Source organism: Lathyrus oleraceus, chromosome 4, assembly GCF_024323335.1.
Source record: "Lathyrus oleraceus cultivar Zhongwan6 chromosome 4, CAAS_Psat_ZW6_1.0, whole genome shotgun sequence".
In the NCBI taxonomy this organism is placed as follows: Eukaryota; Viridiplantae; Streptophyta; class Magnoliopsida; order Fabales; family Fabaceae; genus Lathyrus; species Lathyrus oleraceus.
In genome coordinates, this window is record NC_066582.1 from 406,109,050 (window position 1) to 406,126,211 (window position 17,162).

General features: G+C 35.0%; 1 long non-coding RNA gene and 1 other non-coding gene across 2 annotated transcripts; both read left to right on the plus strand.

Moving 5' to 3' along the window:
• Positions 1 to 4,172: 4,172 nt before the first annotated feature.
• LOC127077338 (small nucleolar RNA R71) lies at positions 4,173 to 4,277 on the plus strand. Its single transcript, XR_007787170.1, has one exon. It is a non-coding gene; the product is annotated as a small nucleolar RNA R71 (small nucleolar RNA).
• Positions 4,278 to 15,550: 11,273 nt separating this feature from the next.
• On the plus strand, positions 15,551 to 16,163 carry LOC127075705 (uncharacterized). Its single transcript, XR_007786638.1, has 2 exons — positions 15,551 to 15,689; positions 15,876 to 16,163. It is a non-coding gene; the product is annotated as an uncharacterized LOC127075705 (long non-coding RNA).
• Positions 16,164 to 17,162: the final 999 nt, after the last annotated feature.

Here is a 17,162-nt window from a genome sequence, read left to right on the forward strand (position 1 = left end):
CGGAGAAGACCTAATTTTTAGGCCCACATCCTCAACTATGACTGCCCCGCCCCGCCCCTTTTTTTGCGGGCTTTTACGGGGCGAGCCTAAACGGGGCAGACATGCCCGTTTTCCACCCCTAGTCACAACACAAACAATAATAGTGTTTAAGTAAGTAGAAAGAAGTAAATAATACATATAGTTGTTAACCCAGTTCGGTGCAACATCACCTACATATGGGGGCATCCAATCCAGGAAACAAATCCACTATAATAGAACTAGTTTAAAATTCTAAACAACCTCTGGTTTTACAAACTTCTTACCTAATCTCTATCCGTGGAATTTCTATCTAAGAATATCCTATATATGAGACCTCATTCACTATCCTTCAATCACACAATAGTGACAACAACTTCTAACAGTAAACAAAAGACACATTTCCAATGAAACAAAATCCACTATTGCTTAAAAACTCACGAGTGATTCACAATTATAACTGAATAAAACAAGCCTAATTCAAGTATCAAAGAGATACTACAATGGCTTACAAAATAACAACGACAACTAAACCCTAACAATGAAAATTCCCAACACAACTTCGTTCCTTTCTTAAGTTTAGAATCGTCCATTAAATAGCCCTAGAAAAGCATAGACTTTGGGTTTGATCATAGCATATCCAAGGACTACTGCATAATCTTCTGCGGAATTAATTCCAATCATATTAGATGTTTCCATAAATGTTTTGACATCCTTACTTCGGAAACAAGACAAAGCACAATCTGTCATTTGCTTATAAAACACACGTTTCTTGGACCACACGACTCATGAAACAAAGCTTCAGAGAATCTTTAGATATCTCACGATAAAACAAATATTTCAAGAAACCAAAACAAAGCACATTATGATGTTGTGCCAACATGTTAGGACATTTTGCCCAACATCTTGCTAGAATTCATGTTTTCCCAAAATGCAGCCAATCACTACACACTAGATTTAACAAGTAACAAAACTCATGTTATCAACCTATACTTAACATCCTTTTTATAAATGAGATATTTAGGTGTAACACGATCTGTATAAACAACCACCCTTGTTTCTACCAGGTAGGATCTAAACTTATTAAAAGCAAACATAGTTGCCTACAATTCCTACTCAGTGGTGGTATAGTTAATTTACGCTTCAATCAAGGTCCTACTAGCATAGTATATGTTGTAGAACACTTTGTTGTGTCTTTGATCTAGCACAACTCTAATGGTAAAATCATTGGCATCACACATTAGTTCAAAGGGTTTTGTCTAGTCATGAGCCTTCATTGTAGGTGGAGAAATTAACGTTTTCTTTAGCAGTTTAAAAGCATACACGCATTCCTCACTGAAGACAAATGGCATATCATCTTGTAGTAGCTAACATAGTGGCTTAGTTATCTTGCGAAAATCCTTGATAAACCTCCTGTAGAATCTAACACGGCCAAGAAAACTCCTACTTCCCTTGATATTCACAGGTGGTCACATCTTTTATATCACTTCTACTTTTACTTGATTCACTTCCAACCCTTTTCTTTGAGATCTTGTGGCCTAGCACAATCCCTTCCTTGACCATAAAATGACATTTTTTTCCAATTCAGAACAAAATTGTTTTCTTCACATCTAGTCAACACCAAATCTAAATTGTCAAGGCATTTCTTGAGTGATTCTCCAAAAACAGAAAAATCATCCATGAAAACTTCCATGGAATTCTCAATAATATCTGAAAAATGGCCATCATGCAAATTTGAAATATGGCTGGAGCATTGCACAATCCAAAGGGCGTCCTTCTAAAAGCAAAAGTGCCACAAGGATATGCGAATATAGTATTTTATTGGTCCTCAAGCCCAATAGCTATTTGATTGTAGCTGGAATACCCATCAAGGAAGCAATAAAATTCCTTACCAGCCAATATATCCAACATTTGATCAATAAAAGGTAGGGGAAATGATCTTTTCTTGTGGCCTTGTTCAGATTCCTGTAATTCATGTAAATCCTTCAACCAATTGCAATTCTTGTGGGAATTAGCCCATCTTTCTCATTGGCTATGACTGTCATGCCACTTTTCTTCGGCACACATGTATATGACTCACCCACGCACTATCAGAGATAGGGGAAACAACATTATAATTGGATTTAACCTTCTTTGACTTTTAATGTTGTTCTTAGAATTTTCCTCTAATAGAATTTTATGCATGCAAATAGTGGGACTAATTCCTTTAATGTCAGTAATTGATGTTTCCACTCGTCAGCTAAATCAATAACAATAATCACTTTAAACTTTTGTCCTACCTCTAGGTAAGCGTATTGCAAGTGAGCAGTCAGTTGTCCACTGAAGGCAAGTTATGTTTCTTCATATTTGGAGAATTCCAAAACTTCCATAGGCTCTAGCTTTCTACTTGGTTCATAAAGAGGTCCACTTATAATGTCATCATGTTGGTTGTCATATTTGTCTAACTTTCCCAACTCTTGCTCTAATACATTGCTTCTTTTGAGCATATTTTTTGTTGATGATACTTTTCCAACTTGAGATCATTAAAAACAACTTGATGTCCATTCACCTTCATCGCGAGTTCTCCTCTTTCCACATCAATCAAAGTTCTTCTCGTGGCAAGGAAGGGTATTCCCAACATAATATGAGTTTCCTCATCAACATTAAAATCCATGATAATAAAGTCAGTAGAGAATACAAACGTGTCCATCCTTACTAGCACATCTTCAATTTTTCCTTGAGAATAACATATGTTTTTGTCTGCAAGTTGAATAATGATTTGTATTGGTCAGGCAACTCCAATTCCCAGTTTCTTGAGTATAAACAATGGCATAGGATTAATACTCTCTCCAAGGTCACATAGTGCCCTACCACAAAATGACTCTCCAATGTTACATGGAATATTGAAATTGCTCGGGTCCTTCAATTTGGGAGGAAGTGCTCCCAGTACAAGTTGGCTACACTTTTGAGTTAATGCTACAATTGCAAATTCTCCTACCGTATTTCTTTTTTCGAGAACATATTTCACGAATTTGGAGTAATTGAGCATTTGTTGAATACCATCAATCAGTGGTATGTTGATATGAAGTTGTTTAATAATCTCAATGAACTTGCTAAATTATTGTTCTTCTTTGGCTTTTCTAATTCTTTAAGGAAAGGGAGGTGGTGGTCTTTCTTGAGTAAATCTGGGCAACTTGTCGACCTTTGGCATAACTACAGGTTAATTTTCACGGTCTGAGGCCATGCCAATTGTCTTCAGATTAGCCATTTCATGTACCAGTATTTCTTCATTGTTTCTTCGAAAACCAGTTCCTCACTTAAATCAACTTTCTTTTTTCCTGATTTGTCATGAGGTGACAATTCTTTAGTTCGCACCCAATTTCTTGTAAAGGTTGATCATTTACATTCTTTTCAACTTCTAAGCTTAATGACCTTGCATATTTCAACATTCTTGACTCCAAATGTTATGGCTGGAGTTTCAGTAAAGATTGGGAGAACATCCATATTTCTTGAACTAAGGGAAATATTAGCTTTCCCCACTTGATTCTCTAGGTTTTTTATGCTAACTCCTTGAGATTGAAACTTAGTTTTGATCTCTTGAATGAAGGATTTCGGTATGTTCTCCAACTAGTTATTCCCTTGATTAGTCATAACATAATTTGGTGAGTAAAAACCATGTGCGACTTGTGGTATTTGAGATGCTTGAGGTTTGAGTTGATTTTGATTGTTGCTCCATGAAATTTTTGGGTGGTTGCGTCAACCAGGGTTATAGGTATTTATGTAGGGTTGTTACCAACATAGTTAATTGATACAAGATTAGTAGAATAATCCTCAAATATGTGGCCACCTCTATAGTACACGCATGCAACTTTTGATGCGTCAGTCACCACCTTGACAGGTTTGGTTGTTGGCATGATATGACTGGTCATCATATTTTTCATCATTTGATGAATCTGAGTTATTTGAGCAGTAAGAGCAGTAGTTTCAGTAACTTTATGCACTCCAACTAGTTTTTGCTGACTAGCCATTGATAAGTGTTTGCAGTAATACTTTCAATCAACTTATAACCATCTTCATAAGATTTTGACAATAATGTTCCACCACTTGAGGCATCAAGCATATTCCTTGATGAAAGAACCAATCCATTATAAAAAGTTTCAAGTTGAATGCATATTGGGATTACATGATAGGGACATTGTCTCAGTAGATCTTTAAACCTTTCATAAGCATCAAATAAAGATTCATCTTCCCCTTGCCTAAAAGAAGTGATTTCATTCCTTATTTAAATATTTATGATAAGGTGAAAGTATTTAGCTAAAAAAATTAAGCTGAAGCATTCCATGTGGCTATAGAATTAGGCTCAAGAGAGTTCAACCAATTCTTTGCTCGATCTCTAAATGATAAAGGGAATAAACTTAACTTGAAGGCATCATCTGATATGCTAGGAATCTCAAAGTTATTGGCCACTTCCAAAAATTGTCTCAAGTGCAGATGAGGATCATCATTTTACAGAACCTGAATGCAGCATTTGGAACATCATGGGCTTGAATTCAAACTAATCCATAATGATTTCAGGTATGATGATTTGTTCATGGAATTTGGATCAAACATAACATGGTCTATAATGTTACTTGCTTTATCATTGGCAATGCCAATGATGTCTTTATCTGCCATGACAACTTCTTCCTGCTCCAAATCTTCTTGAACAAACCCCTATTGTTATTTTATGTCTACAACGAGGAAAGTAAGAGGACTCCCTAGAAATTTTTCAGTGAGCTGAAATCTTCTAAGCAACCCGAGAGTTCTTTAAAGTTCAGGATCACCTATGTAAACTGGGTTCAAAGTCCTACGCATACAACAATCGAGCAACTGTCAAGACACGAGATTTCAGAAACGTTAGAAGCTCAAATGATTAACTACAAAAAATAGTATTAAATACAAAATCAAAATGTTAACTCGGCACTCCCCGGTAATGGCACCAAAAACTTCTTGCTTGAAAACGTGTTACATGCAAGTATACATGTTCGTTATAAAGTAACAAATGATAAAAAGTAAGGATATCGTACCCACATGGAGTGGAAGTAACTTAGGTTGATTTTGTAAGTAACTATCTTTTGGAAAATAAGCATGAGAAAGATTAAAAAGAATATTTGATTGTCACAGGTTCAGTTTTCCTTAAATCAACATCTTAACAATGCAGATAGAGTTTTATGAATATATCAAGAAAGTGTAAGTTGAGTTACGATCCATTAATAGGTATGAAGTAATTATGTGTATATGATGTGAAGTGTCGTGCCATGAAAGGTCAATGAGTGATCTAAGAGTGTATTTCTACAAAATCAAAAACATGCATAATAGGGAAAGGGAACAAATCTCTAAGTCTCACTTATAACCCTAAGATATGTCTGTTTATCTCCTAAAATTCCTTTATAGTTGTAGTTTCTTATATCTAAGCAAACTAAATGAGTGAATATTTTTATCCTACTCGTTCAACTACTTTTATTATGTTATCCACTTGTTGTTGGATATCTCACAATAATAAGCTTTTATCGTCTTCTATGTTGACCATTCAAAGAATTATATTTAAATATGTTAACACATAATAAAATAAGGTATTATCATCACACTATTTTAACATAAAAACAACATAATATTAACTTCTCATTGCTCAACAAACAACTATTTTAGCTCATAATGAGCTAAGTATAACTTATAAAGCTTATTCTAAAAGGAAACATTCTTAAACAAAAGTTGAAAAAGAAATAGCAACCTAAGAGTAACGTGAAGCCTCCTTATGATGGATAATCAATAAGTGATGACTCTGGTCGTGTCAGGCTTCAACATTTAGCACTATAAAAGAAAAAACTTTGTTTCTCTCCACCATTCCTTACAATATTCTCTTCAGTGATTTTCTTTATGGTGTTGAACTATCTCTTAATCCTCAACAAGGTTTATTTATAAGCCTTCATATAAGATTTCTTTTCCTTTGTCTTAGATCATGGGCCCTTTGAGAATCACATCAAACCAAATATCAATTTTAGCATATTCTCTTCTTTCCTTTAGCTTCATTTGCAATAAATCAGGTACATGGCCAATAATGGGGGACAAGGTGTATTGTGATAGTCTGTTATGGCATGGTGTAGACGGTGTTGTCCTTTTCTGCATGTCGTGCTCTTTAATGGACATACTATTGTACCTTCTTTTGTCTTTTAGCACTGATCCGCTGTTGTGCACGAGTCAAAACGAGTAATTATACAATTGTAGTTTAGCGGAAGCGACAACTCGAGTACTGTATTGCAAGGATTCTTGACGAATTATTAACTTACTAAAGTCGATTTGGGGGGGAGGGGGTTATGGTTTAGGGATCGATTAAGAAAATAAAGTAAATAAGTGATTAAAAATAAGCGATTATAAAATAGGTCAATCTACTATTTTTGGTTTCCGGCTAATCACTGGTTTTTACCTACCAACTCCCTAAGCGACTTCGATCTCTATTTGATTCAATTTTGATTGACAAGCGCAATAGATATATGAAAAATTGATATCCTTATATTCCTAATTAAACAAACGGAATAATACAATCGTGAATTAAGCAGACACGATTTATAAACGCGATTTAACGACAAAGCGACGTAACAACGATTAACAATTAGGAATACAATCATACAAATTTAATCAAAACCATTCCATAAAATATAGATTAAGTAAATGAATTTTCATAGAATAGAATTGAAAGTGAAATGAAATTTAATTGATAAAATAAAAACCTCAAAGCATTGGAAACTCGGTTACAATATATCAACCCTGGAAGATTAGTTCCTCTTCATAATCGTATAGAGAAAAAAGTTTATCGTGAATAATGTGTGTAAAATACAGTACCACCGCTGACCCCTTTTAACAAAATAAGGATTGCACTTATAACTTAAACTGGGCCAGAAAACATAAACCGACCCAAAAATGACCAAAAAGAAATTATTTCATAAAGTACGAAACTTTAACGAATTATGTGAGACTTCTGCACTCTGAATCAACTGTTGGCTTCAACAAAAAAGTTGTAGCTCTTTCTCTTGGCTTTCCAACACATATCAAAACATGCAAAACGACATCCCGTAGCTCAAGTTATGATTCGAACAGTGAACAGGTATAAAATAATTGCTAAAACTGAAAACAACAAACGAAAATAGATTAAAGGCAGACATGAACTTAAATCTAAAATCATAATAAAATAGTAAAATAAGAAAAACAAACTAGGGAAATTCCTAAATATAATTATAGAAGAATGTGCATCATAATGCACTAATCAAATTCCCCCACACTTGAACTTTTGCACTCTAAGAAAAATTAAAATTTCAAAATAAAAGGAAAAAAGAAACAGAGCATGCACTTCCAAAAGTTTTCAAGATACAAGGTACAAGTAGAATTCTAAGTCTAAGATTCAAGAATATGATGTTAGTGAGCAACTTTTTGTAACATTCAAAGCAGATAGGAAAACAGATTACCAAAGAGTACATCAAAAGTAGTAAGATCCTCACCGGATAAAATTCACTCAACTCTTAAGTGTTTAGATTAACTATTTACACTCAAAGCACAACATGAAAGTTAGTACTACCATAAGCTTGAAAAGACCCTAACATCCATAATTAAAATACATGCACGCAAAGATCAAAATGACTTTTATTTGGTTGTAACGTGGACAAGGTAAGGATGAGATAAATACTAAGGGGATACTAGGTTAAAATTCAAAGAGATAAAAGAGACTTGAAAGAAACTACGGGAGTTGAATTTACAAAAGATTTCATTCACTTCAACAACTCAATAGCAACTGTTTTCTCTTCTCTTTTCTCTTTTTATTCCTTTTTTTCTTTTTTAGAAGGAAGATGTATTGACATCCTTCTATTTTTTTCATTCGTTTTTTTATTTTCTATTTTTCTTTTCTTTTTCTGACAACTTCTGAAATATTACAAACAAAATCATTCGATCTCATACAACTCCAAACAAGACTCTTTCAATCCTTTGAATAGGGTGATAACATTGTTTTTCACTTCTTGACTTGTAATAAGTTTTAACAAAACAAAGGGATAATAGGCTCAAGGGAGTTTCAAACAAGGGATGATATTATTTCAGGGTTGACTTTTTGGCTAACTGACCAAAAAAACAAAAACAAAATTGTCTTTACCATACCAATGTGCACAAGTAAACAACAACATCAATAAGAGTCAATTCAAGTTCTAGAGACTAACAAATATGAGTGAATCATACTAGAAAGAAAGAGATTTATTTTTGTATGTTATACATATAAGGCTCAAAGCTCACAAGGGTTAATGGTCTACTGCTAAAGATGTATAATTTAGAGTTTAGTCATATCTATCATACTAAAAATGCACAACAAAATTTTCACATCACACCACAAGATTTTAGTCAAGAGAACTAAGAAAAATACTCATAATTGTAACTCAAAAACCAAAGGAAAAAACATGCAATTTTTTTATTTAAGGAAGCAAACAAAAACCAAAAACAGGGAAAAACTAAAATAAATAAATAAAGAAAAATAAATAAGTAAATGGTTCCCTCCCCCACACTTAAAACATGCATTGACCTCAATGAAAGGACATAACTATTAAATAAGAGTGAGAGAAAAGGAAAAGCTGCTCCCTGGTCAAGTTCCAGAGTAGGTGGGTTTTCCAAGGAAAGCTCTTCTAAGGGTGCATCTTCAGGCACCGAACTTTCATGGAATATCTTTAGGCGCTGCCCATTGACCTTAAAGGTTTTGTTAGTACTTGCACTTGTTATTTCTATTGCACCATGAGAGAAAATATTAGTAACAACAAAAGGGCCAATCCACTTGGATCGAAGTTTCTCAACCATAAGCTTAAGGCGAGAGTTAAATAGTAAAACCTGTTGGCCCACAGAGAATTCCTTCATATAAATCATCTTATCATGGAAGTGTTTAGTTTTCTCTTTATAAATCCTAGATCTCTCATAAGCCTCTAGCCTAAGCTCTTCAAGCTGTTGTATTTGGAGTTTTCTTTCAATACATGCTTGTTGCATCTCCAAATTACAACTTTTTACCACCTAATAAGCACGGTGTTCTATCTCTACAAGAAGGTGACATGCCTTACCAAAAACAAGTCGACAAGGAGACATATCTATTGGTGTCTTAAAAGTTATTATTTGACCCCAAAGTGCATCTTCTAGATAGTGGCTCCAGTCTTTCCTGTTTGGTTGCACCATTTTCTCTAAAACCTGTTTGATCTCCTTATTTGAGATCTCAACTTGCCCATTAGTTTGTGGGTGATATATGGTAGAGACTCTGTGCAAAAGTCCATACTTCCTAAGCAAAGCTTCCATGGTGCGGTTACATAAATGAGTGCCTTGGTCACTTATGATAGCTCGGGGAATTACAAACCTGCAAAAAATATTGGACCTGACAAAATCTGCAACAACTCTAGAATCATTAGTCCTAATAGGGATAACTTACACCCACTTTGAAACATAATCAATAACAAGAAAAACATAGAGAAAACCAAATGATATAGGAAAGGGACCCATGAAGTCAATTCCCCATACATCAAATACCTCATAGAAAAGCATAGGTTGCTAAGGCATTTCACTCCTACGAGTGATGGTTGTACCTTCTATTTGACACTCTTTACAAGTTTGGTAGGTCTCATAGGCATCTTTAAAAATAGGGGGTCAGTAGAAACCTGAATCTAAGACTTGTTTTGCATTCTTTTAAGGACCAAAGGCCCCCCTACTTGAGAAGCATGAGAAAGATGCAAAATAAATTCAATCTTATAGTCGGGGACATATCTCCTAATTACCCGATCACTTCCAAACTTCTAAAGATATGGATCATCCCAAACATAATATTTGGCATCACTCTTGAGTTTGTGAATTTGTGTCCTAGATGCACCTGTAGGAAAAATACCAGCAACAAGATAATTAACAATATCAGCAAACCAAGGAGTAAGCCCGTGCAAAAGTAAAAGTTGTTCATCAGGAAAGTCATCCTGAATAGGAAAAGGATATGCATCCCTCTCTATCCTGCTCAAATGATTAGCCACCAAGTTCTAAGCTCCACTTTTATCTTTAATCTCCATATTAAACTCTTGGAGCAACAACATCCACCGAATCAATCTCGATTTTTCTTCTGGTTTCTTCAACAAGTATTTTAAAGTTGCATGGTCAGTAAAAACAACAACCTTGGAACCTAGAAAATATGATCTGAATTTATCAAGAGCAAAAACAATAGCTAGAAGTTCCTTTTCAATGGTGGTGTAATTAGAGTGTGCATAATCTAAAGTTCTGGAAGCATAATAAATAACATGGGCAGCCTTATCAACTCTTTGTGCAAGGACCACCAAACAACATAGTTAGAAGCATCACACATAATCTCGAAATGGAGGGTCCAGTCAGGCGACTGGATGATGGGAGAGGAGGCTAATATTTTCTTCAAGAAGTCAAATGTTCTTTTTGCAATTGTCATCGAAGTTGAAAGTGATGTCATTCTTCAACAAGTTTGACAGCGAAAGAGTTATCTTACTGAAATCCTTTATGAAGCGCCTGTAAATACCTGCATGACCAAGAAAAGAACGAATCTCTCGAATGCAAGATGGGTAAGGCAGTGTAGAAATAACATCAACCTTAGCAGGGTCAACTGAAATTCCTTTTTCATAAATTATGTGACCCAAGACAATTCCATGTTCGACCATAAAATGACATTTTTCATAATTTAAAACAAGGTCAGTTTCAATGCATCTCTCTAAAACCAAATTTAAACTGTTCAAACATGCATCAAACGAAGAACCATAAACAGTAAAATCATCCATAAACACTTTCATGCAATTTTTAATAAAATCAGCAAATATGCTAATCATGCATCACTGAAACGTGCTAGGAGCATTGCAAAGACCAAAAGGCATCCTCCTGTAAGCAAATGTACAAATGGGCACATAAAAGTGGTATTTTCTTGATTTTTTGGTGCAACATGAATATGAAAGTAACATGAAAAACCATCAAGAAAACAATAGTGTGATTTACCAACTAGTCGTTCAAGCATTTGGTCAATGAACGACAAAGGGAAGTGATCCTTTCTAGTAGCCTGGTCCAATCTCCTGTAACAAATACAGACTCTCCAGCTATTCTAAACTCTAGTGGGAACAAGTTCTTTTTTTTTCATTTTTTACCGCTGTGAGTCCAAATTTCTTAGGTAGAACCTGCACTAGACTTACCCATTTACTGTCAGAGATGGGATAAATGATACCTACTTGCAAAAGTTTGGTTACCTCTTTCTTCATAACATCGAGAATCAAAGGATTAAGCCTTCTCTGGGGCTGCCTCACTATTTTAGAACCATGCTCAAGTAAAATCCTGTGCATACACATTGAGGGACTAATGTCTTGGATGTCAACCATTGTCCACCCAATCTCATTTTTATGCTCCCTTAAAATCTGCAAAAGCTTATTTTCTTGATCAAAATAAAGGTTAGAAGAAATTATAACCATGAGTTTTTCATTATTCTCTACATAAGCATATTTCAGATTTTCAGGGAGTTGTTTCAGCTATGGGGAAGGTGGTTGCTCAATGTATGGGGTGCTTAGGGAAGTAGGGATGTCGAGAGCTTCAACTGCATAAACAACTTCATCGATAACTTCACCTTAGGAAAAATGTTACCCTGAAAGGCAACACCAATCTCAACATATACACCACAAAGGTTAGTAGTACAATCATCACATGAGTAAACATCATCAAAACCGTATAGAGATGGAAAATCAAGTGAAAATAATTCAGAACAAGTTTCATCAACCAACAAAGAGATCAATTAAATATGAAAAACAGAATGCTCCTCCAAGGGATGTTTCATGACATCGAAAAATTTAAATTTCGCGACAATGTCACCAAATTCCATGGACATGGTTCCATCATCAACATCAATTTTTGTTTTTGTTATTTTCATGAATGGTCTACCCAAAATGATTAGTGATCTGCTTGAATTTGTTTCTCCATACATGTCCAGAATGTAAAAATCTGCAGGAAAAATCAAGTTAGTAACTTGAACAAGCACATCTTCCACTACTCCAATAGGGCAAGCATTGCTTATGCTCGCTAGTTGAATGATTAAACCCGTATGTTGCAAAGGACAAAGGTCAAGGTTATTATAAATAGAAGTAGGCATAACATTAATGCTCGATGTCGCATCTCGAAAAATATGATTCCTCGTGATGGTCGCAGAAAAAATTGTTCGAACAGAGTCGCCACCGAACTTTATTTACTCCAATAAAGGAATAGGAAAATATCGATAAAACCTTTTGTAAAAGAACATGGTCGTCGTAACTATATTTGGGTTCAGGAGTCGATTACGCAAGGGGAAGGTATTAGCACCCTTCACGTCCGTTGTACTCAACGAGAACCTTTTAGTCTAATTTGCGGTTTGAATGTTAGTTAATGTTATTTGTTTTCTTCGAGTGAATAAAAGTTTGAAAAGAGAGATGAATGGAAACCTCAAGAGGAGAAAATGGGAGGTTTTTTATTAGTGTGCTCGCTAAGATCTCGCGATCTCGTGCCTATGTATCCTTATAGTGCAATAAGGAAATAAGAGCATTCGTAGATCGGGGAACTATAATTTGTTGGTGTCTTTTAATGAACAATTATTTATATCGTGTTCTAAAGGCTAAACATTGGTCTGTCTACTCTCGACAGAGGCTTAAGCACTAGTTTGTTATGCGCGTTAGAAAGGATTTAACGGTGTTCTTTTTAAAAAGACTTTTGATCACACGGGGGTGACAAGTTGGATTAATATGTTGGATGACGATTACTCGGACAGTTGAGTAAGGAAACTCATGTCCAAATAATCGAGAAGAGGAGTCTAAGGCTCAAAACCATCTTCTATTTCATCCTTAATTATAAAATGGTTTGGTAATAGTTAAGGTATTTTAAATGGATGACGAATACTCGAATGACCGAGTAAGGCAACTTGTATCCAAGTATTCGGGAAAGAGAATAAAAGGCTTTAGACCATTTTCTTTTTCATCTAAGTTGTTATGAGAATAGGTTTATGTATGGTTGATGTATTTAGATAAATGATAGTTACTTGAATGACTGAGTAAGAGAACTCATATCCAAGTATTTGAGGAGAGGAATCGAAGGCTCTAGACTATCTCCCTTTTCGTTTAGTTTATTATAAAAATGATTTGATGTATTGTTGATGTTTTTATATAAATGATGGTTACTTGAATGACTGAGTAAGAGAACTCACATCCAAGTATTTGAGGAGAGGAATCGAAGGCTCTAGACCATCTCCCTTTTTCGTTTAGTTTATTATGAAAATGATTCAATTTAATTGGTTTAGAAGGTTTTAAGAGAAATGAAAATTATTTGACTAACCGAGTAAGGGAACTCGTATTCAAATAATCAAGGAGAGGAGTTGAATGCTCAAAATCATCTCCCTTTTCATTTCCAAATGGAATGGTGTTTTAATCGTATTGGGTATTTTAATTTAATTTGAATAATAATATTTGATGCTAAATCGAGGTTTGAAATTTGTATTTGCGGATAAATTGGATTATATTTAGTGAATCAATCATCTACTCGATTAATTAATAATCGAATAGGTCTCATTGTAAGAAAGCCCAGAAGTAAGTTATGTGAGGTTAATGGTGATGCTAAAAGCGATCGACTTACAAAGGTATGAAAAATGGGTTTGACATTGGATCGAGAGTTATTTGATTTTTAATAGTTTAATTATGGTTTGAATTGATAAGATTGAAATGGTTTGATATGATTGTAACGCACCACACATATGAAATCAATAATTTGTACAAATGAATAAGCAAGCACAAAATAATAGTTCACACAAATCCCAAAAATGAATAATTATCTAAATCATATTAAATAATAATAAATGATGATGATAATAATAATAATAATAATAATAATAATAATAATAATATATTAATTAATTAAATAGTAGCAAAATATTTAATCAAGATTAGGTATTAATTTTTTACAAGAAAATAAATAAATAAATATAGGAGTATTTTGAAAGAGAGATGGGCTTTGGACAAAAACAACCCAAACTGGGTGCTGACACAACAAAGAAGGGGGTGAAGAGAAGATAAACAATCCACAAGCCTAAAATAGAAAGCCCACGGACCCAGGGAAAGTCCAATGGACCTCCGGTCAACTTGTTGACTCCAGAAACAAACCAGGACCGTCAGATCCGTAGATCTGACTTTGGTAAAACAAAATGGATAGAGTGATCAAAGGCCACATCAAAAGCTATGATGGGGAGTCCATATAGGATCCCTGGTTGACCTCTGGTCAATCCTGCGTGTGGCCATGCAAAACGGCCACTTGGCCTTCATGCACCCAAGGAAGGCTAACAAATATAAGCCTAATAGTGAGAGAGAGAGAGAGAGTTTATTTGTGGAACTCACTTCACTCTCTTCACTTCAGAGCTTCCCCCTTTGCTCTGTAAGTGTTCCCATCGGCTCCGATCAGAACCCACCGAAGAAGACGGTGGTGGTCGGCCGCAGGCGGCGACACCACCATCTTCTGCGGTCAAACACCACCTCAAAAAACAAAACCCTAAACACTAACCCCCTTTCATTTTCTCCCTACTATCCAAATCCACCCTTATTTTCCCCAAAATCCTAACCAAACGTTTGGATCGACACACAACAAGTACGAATACAAATATACACAATTGAAACCTTCCAACACTAAACTTCTCTCAAATAACCCCAAATACCCTATACGACACAAGATTTCAATAGAAAAGATCCAACAAAACAGAAACCCTAATTTTCAAACGTTCATATAACGAGGAAGCAAAGCAATTAGCACGGGGGTCTTATTCAACGCATCATGGCGAGGAGAATGATAGCAAGAAATTCGAGAAAGAAGGCCAACTTACCAATATCGGAGCAAGTCCGATGATCTTTTTGACGAAAAACAAATAAGTCTTGGGTTCTCTTTACGTATTCCTCTTTTTACTCTTCATGTCTTTAATGAACCCATATCCTTTGTATATGGGTCTTAAACTCTATTAGATCAAAGGTTTATTGTGAAGAGTCTAACTAACTTCTTTTGAGCTTTGAGTGTGGGTTTTCATAGGAAATATTTCTGCAGAGTAACAATAATGTCCAAAATCCCCTCATTTCAATGAAACAGTACCCTTTATTTATAGGAGATGAATAGGGTAAATAGGAGAAAGTACCAATACGTGTGAATTCTGTCAATCCTTACTTTGCTCGTGTGTGGAATTTTTGTATTTGCGTGAATTATTTCAAAATTGATGAGCTGGAGGTATCAAAACATTGGTGAGCCTTGCATATATCCCTGATTTTATGGGATGCTTTGTGTGTGTGAAAAAAGTTTGGATGGCAGGTTGTGTTTTTTTTGCTTTGTGGTCCCATTATTCGGTTAGGCACTATTTCCACTTTCTGATTTTTGTGTTTTGATGTATAAGGACCACTGACATGAGTTGGTCTTGGTGAGGAACGTATAATTGAGTCTTGGTGAAGTTACTGAGGTACATCCCTTTTTGTGTATATATTTTATATAATAATCTATCTATTTGCTCCTTTTGGTATGCCCTTCCTTTTACTTTCCTTTCTAACCTTGGTATTCCCTTAGATTGGTGTGGTGAGTTGGTCCTAATATGCTTCAATAGCTCTAATCGTAGCCCATTTTCTGTAAGTTTAGTGAGGGATTTGTATGGCTTATTATTTGCTGTTATGGGCCGTTTTTTTAATCATAATTTGGATTTATGGGTGATGGATTGGAATGCGGGTTAATGATTAGTGATTACAAGGTTTATTCCATTTGGTTGTGTCTGAACTAAAGATATTTTCTTTGTATTGTTGTTGGTTATTCTGCAGGTGTTGTTGTCACAATGGCTAGTGTTTCAAGGCTCCTTGCAAGACTATGGTTCTTGCATTTTGAGGCAAGCTATTTGGATGTGAAGCTTGTTTTGTAGGTTGATGTTAAACATGGCTAACATGACCAATGTATCTTAATTGAACCATTTTGGTAACTTTGTGGTAATAGGTAGCAAAACTCCCCAAAGTCACAGAGTCTTGCAATGTCGTGTAATTGGGATGCAATATCAACTTGATGAGTTTTGTAATATATTCATTATGTCTATAAACATTTTAATTAAAAGTGTAGATTTTGACTTGAGCTTTAATCAAATTCCTTAAATTTCTATGATGCTTTATGTGAAATGGTACAGGATAGAGTACAAATGGTCCTCACACTTGCCTTGATAAACCATAATAAACCCAAAAAAAGTAAATGGTAATTTGAAGTAGCATATTACTTAAAAACACACAAAAAAACATCATTTGTTTAAACCAAAGATTTAAGTAAAGTAATTCCAATTTAGAATACAAGGCTCAAAGTGAGATGTAAACCGTCCTAAGATGATGACAGGAACTTCTAAGCCAAACTACCCAAAGGTTTTATATTTGTAAAATATGTCTAAGCCCATGAACCATAGAATACTCCCAAGTGAACTTGAATTGGTATTATGTAAATTGGGAAGATAGCAAGAAATTGCATAAATTGTGATGAGTGGATACTCAACAACCAATCAAACTAGTGCAATGATTAATAAAGCTTTACCCAAACCTAAATCAATAGAATGAACCAATGATCAACCCAATGACTCTAATTCTTGACCAAAAGAGATCCAGGTAAGCTCAAACTCCTGAATACCCAGAGGCAGGAAAGCATCTCTCAAGGAATACTTTCTTCAAATCATTCTAAGTTATGATAGAATTCGGCTTAAGATAATATAACCAATCCTTGGAAGCACCCTGTAGTGAAAATGGGAAGGCTCTCAACTTGATGTGATCTTCGTTGATTCCTTCAGGCCTCAATGGTGTAGAGCAAACAACCTGAAATTCCTTAAGATGCTTATGCGGATCCTCACTTGCAAGACCACTAAACCTTGGCAACAAGTGTATTAAACTAAATTCCAATTCAAAAGGAACAGTAACATCAACATATTCAATACATGAACCATTATAATCCATATCAGGATCAGTAAGCTACCTTGTCATACGGTGAACTGACTTTGAATGTGTTTTTGCTTTGGAAAGCAAATGTCGCGGATAGCAAGAGTCGCCACCGACTTTTCTTTTATCCAATAAGGAAAGGCGGAA